This window comes from Trachurus japonicus, chromosome 20 (assembly GCF_045865225.1).
Source record: "Trachurus japonicus isolate A0001 chromosome 20, Traja_1.0".
Taxonomy (NCBI): Eukaryota; Metazoa; Chordata; class Actinopteri; order Carangiformes; family Carangidae; genus Trachurus; species Trachurus japonicus.
Window position 1 is genome coordinate 13,694,350 of NC_140926.1, and position 12,474 is coordinate 13,706,823.

The 12,474-nt window shown below is 41.9% G+C and overlaps 1 long non-coding RNA gene across 6 annotated transcripts in view; it reads left to right on the forward strand.

Annotated features, from left to right (window-relative positions):
• The first annotated feature begins 1,148 nt into the window (after window positions 1-1,148).
• The window catches only part of LOC146966572 (uncharacterized), a 64,685-nt gene continuing 53,359 nt past the window's right edge, over window positions 1,149-12,474 (forward strand). For all 6 annotated transcript variants that reach the window (XR_015034545.1, XR_015034549.1, XR_015034547.1 and 3 more), the window contains exons 1-2: window positions 1,149-1,218; window positions 5,381-5,431. This is a non-coding gene — a long non-coding RNA (uncharacterized LOC146966572). The remainder of the gene's footprint in view (window positions 1,219-5,380; window positions 5,432-12,474) is intronic.

The window sequence follows — 12,474 nt, forward strand, 5'->3', positions numbered from 1 at the left end:
CAGGCATTTATTTGACCCACAGTGTTGCATTCCCAAAGATCCCATGCAGGTTCGTTGTGTTGCATTTTTAGGTTGTGTTAATTTGACAAGCAGGCTGGGAATAAAGCAATACTATAAAGCAAAATGTCACCTCATGTGATGCTTTGGTTGATCGCACTTTATCACCTACTCGTGAAACCTTGTCAGGAACACACCAGCTGCAATATGATTTCATCATTATTTCAGCTAATAGCCTATACTACTGTGCTCATACGGTGGATGGATCCGCTTAAATTAATGTATTAGATTAAATCACATTAATAAACACCAAACCTGGTCCCAGGTAGTAATCCAGCATGGAGTGGAGGGAATAATGCTGCCTTCATGTGCTATGGTACAGATGGTATTTTCCACTTGTGAACTGGTATTTACCAGTGCGTTGTGTTCATGTGCTTTTGTTGTTGTACAGAGAAAATAAAGATGGTGGACACACGGATTCAGACTTGTTACTTGGGTAAAACCATAGATATATACACGTGCGGCATCTACGTGTATCCTTGGGGTAAAACAATCTTGGATTGCCTAGTTCATCTCTTACAGCAAGAAGATGAATCATCAAAACTCAAACGGTAAATATTGATATTCATGGAGATTTGGCTAGCTTTTTAAAAGCTTTTTTTTTTTTTTTTACTTTAGATGCATGCATTCATAAAGTGAATAGCTGCTAACTGTTTTCTAAAGGCTTGCCTTGCTTACCATTAACGAATCTTGCGTTGCTCGCCGCCATGTTGAAAAGGTCAAAGGTTATTCTCATCTCGGCAGCTCAGTGGAGCTTGCCCAGTGGGCAATGAGAGGGTGTTCATGGGCACTTTTCACGTCGTCTTTTGGTATTTACCATAATTACCATAGCACATGAAGGCAGCATAAGGTCCAGCTTCAATCTGACACACAGCTCACGCAGGGTCGTCCTACGTCATCATGGTTTTGATTGGCAGGTAGTGGGCGGGGCCTGTTAGCTCACCTGATGGCGGGCGGACTACGGTAGTCGGCGTTGGTTGGCGGCGGCTGTGTTTTTAGCATAGCATTTCCAACAAAGAAGGATAATAAGAAAAAGAAAACGAAAAGGAAAAAAGAAGAAGAGGAAGAAGAAGCAGCTCCCTGACGTACGTCGTCGCCCGTCGTTGGATGGAGAGATGGAGATACACCTGTTAGCAAACATTAGCCTTTAGCCGACCTCAGGTAAGCTAACTGCTCTGCCTTGCCCCCTATCGCCTTTTGAAGATAATTTCCACTCAGAAACCACATGTTATTAACCAGCAACAACAAAAAAAACTGATAAAGCTGATTATTTTGAACAATTTCATAAGAAAAGCGCCGGTTTATTTATAGCAGTTAGCAAAGGTGCTCTTGATGCTAGTGCTAGCTTACCTGTGAACCTGCAGTGTTGTTGGTGTTGTTGTTGGCTTCTGACCCCTAGACCACATTTTAATTTGCAGACTACAACTACTGAGTATATTCATTATCTGTGCTGATTTGATTTCTTCATTAGTCATTTTGGCCATAACATGTAAGAACATCATGAAAAATAGGCAATAATAGTTTCCCCTGGAGTCCATTGTGGCATTAATTTACAGTCACATCAGCAGCAAATCAAGCAGTTAATCAAAATAGGAGGTAGGCTACATTTTCTGTGGATTAATTGGTTTGATAATTGACGGATAGTTTCAGCTGTGTGAGCAGTGATGGAGAGCATTTGGGTTTTTTTTTCAGAGAAGGACGTGCTAGTGCTAGTCTTTGTTGTATAGTGAGTTTTAACCATTTAATCAGCCTTATAGCCTGGGGATGATATTGTCCTACATCTATCTATCTATCTATCTATCTATCTATCTATCTATCTATCTATCTATCTATCTATCTATCTATCTATAACCAGTTTTGTTACTATTCCTTAAAAGTAAAACTGCACAATAGTGAGAAAAGTGTCACCTCTGTTATGGTTTTTTCAGAATAATGCAGGATGATACAGCAGGTGTATGTTGTTGTGAAGAGTAGGAAGGGATCATCTCATAGCATTGATGAGATAATTTGGTTTCTTCAGCCTTGTTAAAATTCTCCTCTGTTTTGAGGAGGAAAAAATGTGATAGCAGCTTTGAACCTGGTTGAACCTCAGAAGAACCAAGTGCTCCTTTTTAAGACTTAATGAAGGAAATGTGAGGAAGGGCAATTGGGTTGATCCTGGGTGGAAATTTTGGCTTTGGGGTCTTATGTGATTGGATTAAATCATACTGATTCATGAATGAGCTCACACAGTCCCCATTGCTTTGTCAGATGAAGATTTTAATTTGAGCCTCACCTGATGGATGCCAGTAATTTATGCTGATTAGAAATAAAGCATCATATTTTCCTTTATCTCCCCCCACCCATCTGAACAGAAGAAGATTTTTCCAGAAGGGTATAAGGACGGCGCTTGATTAGTTGTAATGTGACCGCAGTACCCCACAGGCTTAAATTTATGTCCTCCATTTGAACTGTGGCTGCGTGCGCTGTATACATCAGGTTTGTTAATGAAATTTGTCGCCAGGAGGGAGTCGGTGGCTGCAGTCGTTCAGCGCCATGACACATAATTGTGTGAAATCTAACCTTTCAAACTTCAAGTCAGCACTACTTTAATTGTAATATTATTATTCCCCACATCAAAATGTAATACACAGTGTTTCTTTATGGATTATTGCTTTCAGACTATTCATAAACTATTAGAAATAATGAAAATGCCAGAGTTTTATTTAATTATTGTCAATTGTGTCTCCTGTGTTGCTGTAAATGTTACACAAACACAAATGAAACTGTTTGTTTCACTGGCAGGGTCACCGCTATAGCACCACTACAGTACCTGCTGTGTGTGTGTGTGTGGATGAGTGGGTTCAGTGCTGTGCTGCAGTAACATGTGGAGCTGTGTATGCTGCTGTCCTCTCCATCCTGCCTGGGAGTGTATGACTGACAGGTGTCAGGCTTGTCACGGCCTCCCAGGCTGCTGTGTGTATACGATGCGCAGGGACAGGGAGAGACGAAGGTGATGGTGGAGAGAAGAGAGTCGACGAGTGAGTCTGTCATTTTATTCAGGCTTTCCTCTTTCTGACACGCACCCTCACCCCGTGTATTGTCTATCAGCATCAGCAGATGACTGACAAAGGAACTGCTCAGCTACAGACAGGTCCACATCAAGATTATTGTTGTGTCTTTATACTTGAAAGGCTTATCCAAGTGTTAACATAGAAAAAAATGCCCCTGCTGCTGCTTTTGTGCGATGGGCATATCTTCACAGTGATGATCAGGCTCTTATCCACACATAGCAGCCTGAATGGCGCCTGCTGCCTCCTCGCTGCCCTTTCCCCTTTACACTCACTGACTGACTCGACTCTGGCCATCAGAATGCTGACCGCTTTCCAAAAACTTGATTTCACAAATGGAAAAACAGCATCTGCTTTCCTACAGCTTCACATATGGCGGCCATAGCTGCTCATATGAACTGAAGCAGGTAAGCAGGGTAGGGGGGTTGGCCCGTGGGGACCTTGAACAGAGGGCCTGGCCCTGGGGACGCTGCTGGGCCACTCTGCAGTTCGGGCCATGCACGCTGCCCTGAGCCAGATGAACCTGCATATGAAATGAGGCCACAGCGCATGCGAGAGCTGGGGACCATGAATATGATGCAAACTCGAGGCTGTACAGGGAGTTATGAAATGCATATTGGAACAGGTTCATATTTCCCCTTGGTCTCACAATTAGAAGTTTAATCAAGGTGATCAAGATAAAAACTAGGAGATTGGCAATGAACCTGCTGTTCTACCTATGCTAATTTTATTTATTAATTATCATTTAAAAAAAATATTGAATTAATTTATTAAAATCAGTTAATCACCCATGATGGGGCTGTCAGATGAAATGAAACTCAGTTGGTCCAATTCAAAACCTGCTTGTGTGAATCAACCTGCATCTTTCACAGTGCTCAGTCAGATTTGAACTTTTTATTTATTTTTTATTAATGAACATTTAAACACACATTACAAGACAGTTACACGGACAGTTAGACGTCGTGTACAAAACCGTATGGGACAAAGGGCGATTACAGAACAAACAAACCAACAAACTGGGACAGAACAAACTAGAGATTGGATTGGAGGGTGGGATTGCAAGAGGGGGTGTTGAGCAGGCATATTGGGTATATTGGAAATAAAAACAGAGAATAAGGAGGTTGATAAATTAAAGAGGAAAGAATAAGAAAGGGGGATGAATGATGTAAGGTAGTGTTTTGAGGGATCAGCTCTGGACAAACTGTATGAATGGTGACCAGGTTTATTTGTAGTGGGTGACATTATCTTTCAAGATTTAAACTTTACTGTATATATGAAACTGCAAGACCCTCAAAAGTTGAGCCAGTTTGAAGCAGGTGGGCCTGAAATGATAAAAACAGCGGAAAAGAATGAAGGCAAGGACAGTGACTGAGGTTAATTAAACACAATGCTGTTCTCAGCCTCATATTCAAACCAGCAGCTGCAGTCTTATCTCCTGTACTTTCTGCTTTTCGCCACTGTACTTCCTGCTGTGTCCACACACCATTCCCACAGCTACAGACCAGACAGGCCTGCTTTTATTTTATTTTCCATTTGCATCTTTGATCTCAATTCCAGACATTACGTTATCTTTTTTTTTCTTTTAATACATTTTTAACAAAATATTTTTGTGAGATATTTTTGCGCTCTCCCTCCCCTCCCCTCCTCTCCTCTCCCACGGCGCTCACTCTCCTGGCGGTGTTACCGGTGATCACAGCGTGACAGACCTTCCTTGGGGAGCCAGGAGCACCATTTACAGCTCTTTTGGTGTCAATGCCTCCTGTCTGCTCCAATTTCCACCTCACCGCCGTCCTTCCCCGCTCCTGCCCTGCATTTGTCCCCACTCAGGATGTGCAACATCTACTATACACTGTTAAACAGAGGGTGGAGACGAGTCAGAGTGAACGCAGATACATACACTGCCAGCACAGTTTTAACCTTTTATGCATGTGTTGTGCACTCTTTTAAACAAACATACAGATGCACAGGTGCATGTCACACAAGCACACACACACACACGAACAAATTAGAGATCAGTTATCAGTTTGTTAGATCATTACCAATAACTGCCTGTAGGCAACCAGAGTAGGAATGAGTAATGATTGCTAATTGCCTTGTTAGTATGAAAACAAAGCAGCGTCTTTTTTTTTTTTTTTTCGTGCTGAAGGACTAAATTACCAGGAAACAAACAAGTGGATTGGAACATGTGAATAAGGATGTTTTTACATGAGCATCTGTGGATACAGCTGCTGCTTGCTCTGACCATCCTGCCTTCTCCTCTCTGTTTCTCTCAGGCTCAAACAAACAAAGCCAAACAAGACAGCAGCCTCATGTTCCCGTTTTGGGTAAGTGTTATAATCTACAGGCCCAGTTGTTTATGACACCAGTTCATGTCTTTTTTGCTGGCGAGCAGATGAAAGCCATATCCATCCACCTCTCATGATGATGTTGCGTAGTGGCAACTCTTTTCTGTTTTATGAGTTTGTTTTTATGCTCAGGACACAGAATCAGTCAACCACAGCACCTACCTATGTATGTTAGTGTGGTAGATGAACATTACCACCAGTGTATTCTCTGGTAATGATGTTGATAAATGCCTCTCCGGGGTATTTGCTTCCTCTACAGTGGAGCTCAACTTTAGCACAAGCTGTCATGCTGATGATGAAACACACACTCATTTGCTTCTGTTGTCTGTCTTTTATTCCGTCTCCTCCTCGCGCCTTCCTCTTCCTCCCCAGAGAAATTTGTTTACCTCGGCAGTCACCTGCCACTGCGGGAGCCAGAATGAGATTCAGGAGCCTTTTGTCCCAATCAGCTTTTCCTATCAGGCTAAATGCTCTCTGGAGACGGGGCTTATTACATGACACGATCCGCGGAGTGGATAAATGGCCATCCATGTCACAAGCCGGACCCCACTCATGGGGGGCGGTGGTTTGGGGTGAGGAGACAGACAGGTTGGGGCCCAAGAGATGAAAGGAGCCCACAGCCTTATTGACGTTTTAATCACAAACAGTTAGCGCTGAATCAGTCTGTTTGCAGGGAAAAAATCCAGCGAGGCTTTTCACCGGTGCCTATTGAAAATATGCAAGGATTGAAATTCAGACCTTGCTGACATATAATTTACCTGCTGTCAGTCTGTATGGGCCTGTTTTATTATGAGTGCCTGTTGTGATGCCCCCCCCCCGCTCCTCCCACACCAGCACCACCACTCTAGGCACACCCACCCCCAACACACCCCTCCCCTCACATCCTCCGACACCTGTTTCAACCTCAGCTTCATGTTAAAAAGCTCGTGAGCATTGGTTAGATTAACAAATTGTCATTGTGGTGGAGTTAGTCTGAGGTCAGCGCTTTATTGAATTGTTGCTCTGTTAGACAGAAGTCTCAGGTGTCACAGTCTGAGGACAGGACGTGTGATGACAGACTGATGGTGAGAAGAAAGTAGCTTACACCTGTGCTCAGGTTGAAGGTGGGTGGATCTGTGTTGAAAATGAGCCCTTTTTCACGGGAGACATTTTGAAATTGTCATAGAAGCAAAATGCACAGGTGTTAGAAATAAGATTAACAGTGTCTGCAATGCTTTGTTTACATTTCAAACGTCTGAGAACAAATGGAAACATCTGTGTTGTTGTGCAAGGCCTTGGAAGTGACTGTGATGATAGAAATAGAATAGAATAGAATAGGTACTTTATTGTCATTCAAAATACACAGTGTGCATAGAACGAAATTTCGTTCCACTGACTCTTGGCACAAACAGAAAAATATATGTGTATATATATATATATAAATAAATTAGAAAACAAGACAAGTGAGGTTGATTGCAGCATTACAGAAGCAGCAATGATGGTTTTGTGGTTCATATATGCATATGTCATACACTTGCATACTTTATAACCAAATGCCTGTCTGTGTCCAGCTTAGTGTTTTTGTTATAAGTTGTCCTTTGGAGCTGCATCGCTGATCGATTAACAGAGCAAGAGAAAATTAAATCACTAAAATTGACTGTTTCAAAAAAAAAAAAAAAAAAGCAAAAAAATTGGCTATATCCAGCTTTTTAAGTGTTGGGATTTGATGCTTTTCTTTTGCCATAGTACACAAGAGTGAACTCAACATGTTTGGGTTTTGGATTGTGGGTTAGACGAAAACAAGTTATCTGAGGATCTCACATTGAGCTGTGGGAAATTATAACAGGCATGTTTTGCTGTTTTCTGGTATTTTAATTTTATAGACAAACCAATGAATTGATTAATCAAGAAAGTAAGTGGCAGATTTACTGTTAAATCCACTATTTTGGCAGGATGCACTATTTTGTTGTTTGTCATCTGATAATACCCAACACTTCAGCTGAGTTTGGTTTTGTTGTTGCTATAGTCGATAATAGATCACTGCTATTTGTCTGGATGGAGTGCAGCTCCTCAAACCAGCTACTTGACCTCAGTTCAACTGATCATGTGTTGAGGGAATAAAGCACAAACAACGAGATGTGAGTGTAGATAGGAGATGTTAGAAATCACAAGTGTATGTAAATGAGGAAGACTGAGGACGTAAACACCATAGATGCAAATTTCAAGGCTTCATCTGTTGTTTTTGTTAAACTGACGACCTTTGATGACCCGTAGTTTATTGTTGTGAAAGCATAAAACATTCACATAAACATTCACATGCTATAGATTGTTAAAAGCCAAGCAATTTCGTATGCAGGATTATAGCAAATCACAGAGAGCGTTTGTCTTTGGATGATAGGATTGTGTTTATAATTCATATGCACTGTATGTGTGTTTTTACTTTATATGCCCCATCACAGTATGAAATATGTATCATAACATCCTGATGTTGCCTGAGCAGAGTCCCCTCCCGCTGCTCATGAATGTTACCTCAGTTTACCTCCGTCTCATCTGATCTCTCCCTCAGGAGTCGAATGTTTAGAGAACATTATACACCGGGAATCTCAGACATTAGCATTTCTGCTAAATTATTCATTTAGCACGCTTTTATGTGAGTTGGAGAATGCAGCGAGCGATTTTCCACACTCAGAACTACACAACTAATTGTTAAACGCACTCCACTGGGTTTTAAAGATGTCGCCACAGACTTTTCATCAAACATTAACGCGTGACGCCAATGATTTCATGCAGTTTACTCTTTAACATCTCCCTTTTACCGATGCTCTGAAAAAAAAAGCACAAAAACTGATCATAAATTAGAAAATGATAATGTGAGGAGAGAGAGGAAGAGAAGGCTCGGGTTCCCGACTGGTCATAAGTTGATCATCTTAAGCTCTGAGCTGCAGGTAGGCGATGACAGCTGCTTAATTTGGTTTTGTCACCAGGGTGACTTAATCCTGTAACGGGCCCCAGTGACAGCGGCCTCACAGACGGCTGAGAGACGGAACGGCACTCTGGTCGCCCGTTTACAGATGCAGCAATAGAAACCAAGGTCACTTTAATTAACTGCCAAATTACAATTTAAACGATAATACTAATCACTCACTTTTGCAGTAGCAAGAAGCTACTAGCTGTCATGTTAATTTAAGGCTGGGGGGAAAATGGACATTTCCACGTCTGCCTCACAGTAGGGTCGGAGTCTGTGCTGCGCTGGTTTCATTTTCTCTGTGTGCCGCCACTTTCCTGCATCAAGAGCAGGGTGACCTAACTGTTTTCTACAGCTTCTTCCCCACTTCACCCTCCGTCCCAACATTTCCTCCTCTGTTTGTGTTGTTTGAATCTCACTCCTCCGCTACCTTGTCACTCTCTCTGAAGGATTTCAATTAAGTGCCGCTGATGCCTTTGTCTGCGTGTATTCCCTGTAGGTGGGCCAGTGAGACAAAGGGCCTTATTATCTCAGCTTTACCCTGTGAAGTATCTGGAATTAAAATGAATGGCACATTCAAATCCACACAGACTAGTTAGTGGTTTTGTCTAAATATACAAATTATTAATTTATAATCAGGAACAACTTTCTCTTATAAAACCTGAGTCGTTTTAAGCAGATGCTTAATATGTTGGAAATATGTTACTGTGCCCTCTGGTTGAAACTTCAACTCGTGTGTCTGTTAGATATTTAGCTACAGCTTGTAACCAGATATCTCGGCTTAGCACATCTATCCTGGTCCTATTCAAACGTACCAACGTCCAGCTGCCAGCAAGGTAAAGCTAGTAAAGGTATTAATTAAAGGTAATTAAGGTGACATTAATTAACTTTTATACAGATTATATTCTTGATTTATTGCTTTGCCTATAAAATGCCCATCCCCATTTCCTAGACCCTTAGCAAATTTAAATAGATTGTCTGGCCTATAAGAGTCCTAATATTGAAGCAGCAAATGGCAAACAGATGAGTTTCTGTCGATTGAGTAATCAGTTGTTCCAGCTCTTCTCTCAATGACTTTGAGTTGTGGAGTCTTAACCTTTGTGTTATTGTGGGATGTCATGGAGCCTAGCTGGACACTGTGGAGACTAGGTAAGTTCCAGACCATGGGATATTTATTCAAGCCAACCTCCACCCCATTACAGTTACTGCCCATCTGCCACTGCTGCCACTCGGAGCCCTCCTAAAGGTTACTCATTTACATATGGGGGGTGGTGGTGGGGGGGGGGGTGGGAGCGTCCACTGATAACAGAGCTTCAATTAATCAATGCTTCATGATTAGTCCCATGTAAAATCCCAGCAGTTGGTTAAAACTCTGCCTGCTTGCCTCGTTGCCACTTTTCAAATGAGGTCCTGGAATGCCGTGACAACTAACTGGAAACAACTGAATGGAAAAATTCATAATTCCTCAGATAAATTATGATGGGGTGCCTAAAATTGATTTATTATTGTGATCGTTAGCCATATGGCACAGACTGCTTCCCCCCCTCCTACCATTCAAAAGTCTGCGATTACAGGGCCAGGTCAGTGCAACCTTTACCACAGCAGAATGAATCTTGGACTAATCACAAGCGAAGGACAACAGAGATATGTACTTAACTAAAGCCAGATTCACAATTAAGCAGTGGAGGATATAAATACAATTCAGTCTCTGCTCTGAGTTTTGGGATGGAGAACAGAGTGCTGGTATTTATCTGATGTTAAAGCGATAGTTCAACATTTTGGCAAATTGGCCCATTGCAATAATCCTTATAGTTTTAGCAGTAGGTTTGTTACCTTTAATTGTCGGTGCAAGCTATTTTTAGAACAGCAGAGCAGAGCCGCGAGCTGCTCAGAGCTACGCTACGGAGGCTCATGGGATTTCTTGGTTTCCCTCATCAAACTCACCGAATACACAATCCAACAACTCCAAAACGCTCTCGTGGACAAGTTGTGACCTGCACATTCACCACGCTATGAGATAATAACGGAACGTTAGGAGGCGGAGTTGTTTTAGAGGCGGAGTTGTTCATGCAAAACAGCTGATGCACATTCCCGTCGGGGGCAGTTTTTCAGTAAGCAGTCTCTGCATTTGCCTAGAAAACAACTGTTATTATCTCATAGCGTGGTGAATGTGCAGGTCACAACTTGTCCACCAGAGCGCTTTGGAGTTGTTGGATTGTGTATTTGATGAGTTTGATGAGGGAAACCAAGAAATCCCATTAGCCTCCATAGCTTAGCTCTGAGCAGCTCTGCTCCGCCGTTCTAAAAATAGCTTGCACCGACAAATAAAGGTAACGAACCTACTCCTAAGACTAGGGATTATGGCAGTGGGCCAATATGCCAAAATGTTGAACTATCCCTTTAATGGCAAGACGTCTTAGTTTAATGGACTGTTGTCTGACTTGACAGACCTGCTAATTTTAATTTCTTACTGAACTAGAAAACAGGTAAATGGTCCTTGTGAGAATTTCTTTTGCCATAATGGGAAAAATTAGTCTGACAACCATCTTCATGTTCTGTTTCTCGGGGGATGAATCGACAACCTTACATTATCCTTTATTAATGAAATTCTCTTTGGTCTTGTTCTTGACTGTCGCTTTTTCCCCTCCTGAGTCTTTACCCCTCCTTCATACTGCACAAGCAATTACACCAAAAGTTAAAGCTTTAGGACGAATTATCCTATTTGTAATTATTTGCATGTGGCCCGGCAACATTTACATTATCATCTCTGGTCTCGTAATAATTGCCCCGTCCTCCCATTGGCTCAGGGCAGTGTTGTATTAGATTGTAATCTCCAACACTGTTTCCTGACACAAACTTGGTGTGTCACTGTGATTGGCGTGGAGGAGATGACATGACAGAGCTGGTTTTAGGGGACTGACAGATAGTTGGCAGGTTAAGGCTCCCCTGTTGGGTGATGCGCTGCCTCAGGACAGTCACCTGTCAACTCAGGTGAAGGCTCGTCATAGCTGATGACTGGGAGCAGCAGAGTGGATATAATGGGATGAGCAGACTGACACAGATGTAGTGCAGGACTGCCTTTGTTTGTGGGAGAAGGAGTAGACCTTGCTTCAGTCAAGTGTGCCTCCATGCTGAATAAAGAGTATTAAGACTTTTAGCACTGGCTGATGTGTTGGCAGTTAACATTCGACACAAACACACAATCGATCCAAGTAATGCTCAAGCTTGTGTTGTCAAATTGTTCATCTTCTGCAAATAACCACACATTTATTGTGCTGTGATTTATAAGCACTTATGATTATGATACAGTTTATAAAATCCATAAACTTTTTTAATATGATAAAATGTATTTAGACGGCTAGTGTTGCTCCTTAACTTAACATGTAACATATATTTGTACAAATTCAAATGCTCATTATTGCATCATGTTATCCAGAGATGATCAAACTTCATCAAAATTTTAAACGTGAAGGGACTTTGATGTAACTTTGTAGCACATCAACGTACTGTATGTGCTTGTGTGTCTGAGTGTGTGCATGTCTGTGTTTCTTTTTTTTTTTTTCTTTGCGAGCTGGGATCTGGGGGTCACTGTGGTGTGTCGACCCAATCACTGTTGCTGTTTTTGTTGAGTTTCCTCAAAAGACCGTCCTGCCAAGCACAGAGGGAGCATGTGTCCATCAAAGTCAGACTGATATGAGGCGTGAGGGCTGAGGCCTGCTCTGGAGATGTAAGGGCGGGACTGACTCATACAGAAGCTCAGGAATCAGCATGTCACTCTCAGCGCAGCATACTGCCACAGTGAATCAACACACACTGACTCTGCAGAGAAACTTTAAGCAACTGGATCATATTTAAAAGCAATATGGAGCAGTAGATGATGAGCAGGGAAAATACTTATCTAGAGCAAATGATGATATTTGGTGCCACTTTATTTAAAGGTTTATTGCACATAGTATTGAGAGGATGTATCTATAGATTTGTTATGTGCTCTTTTGCCATACACAGGAAGTCAAAGCATCGGATTGTAGGCTTCATGTTTTCATATAATTTGTGTCATTTCTGGTTCTGCTGCTTGACT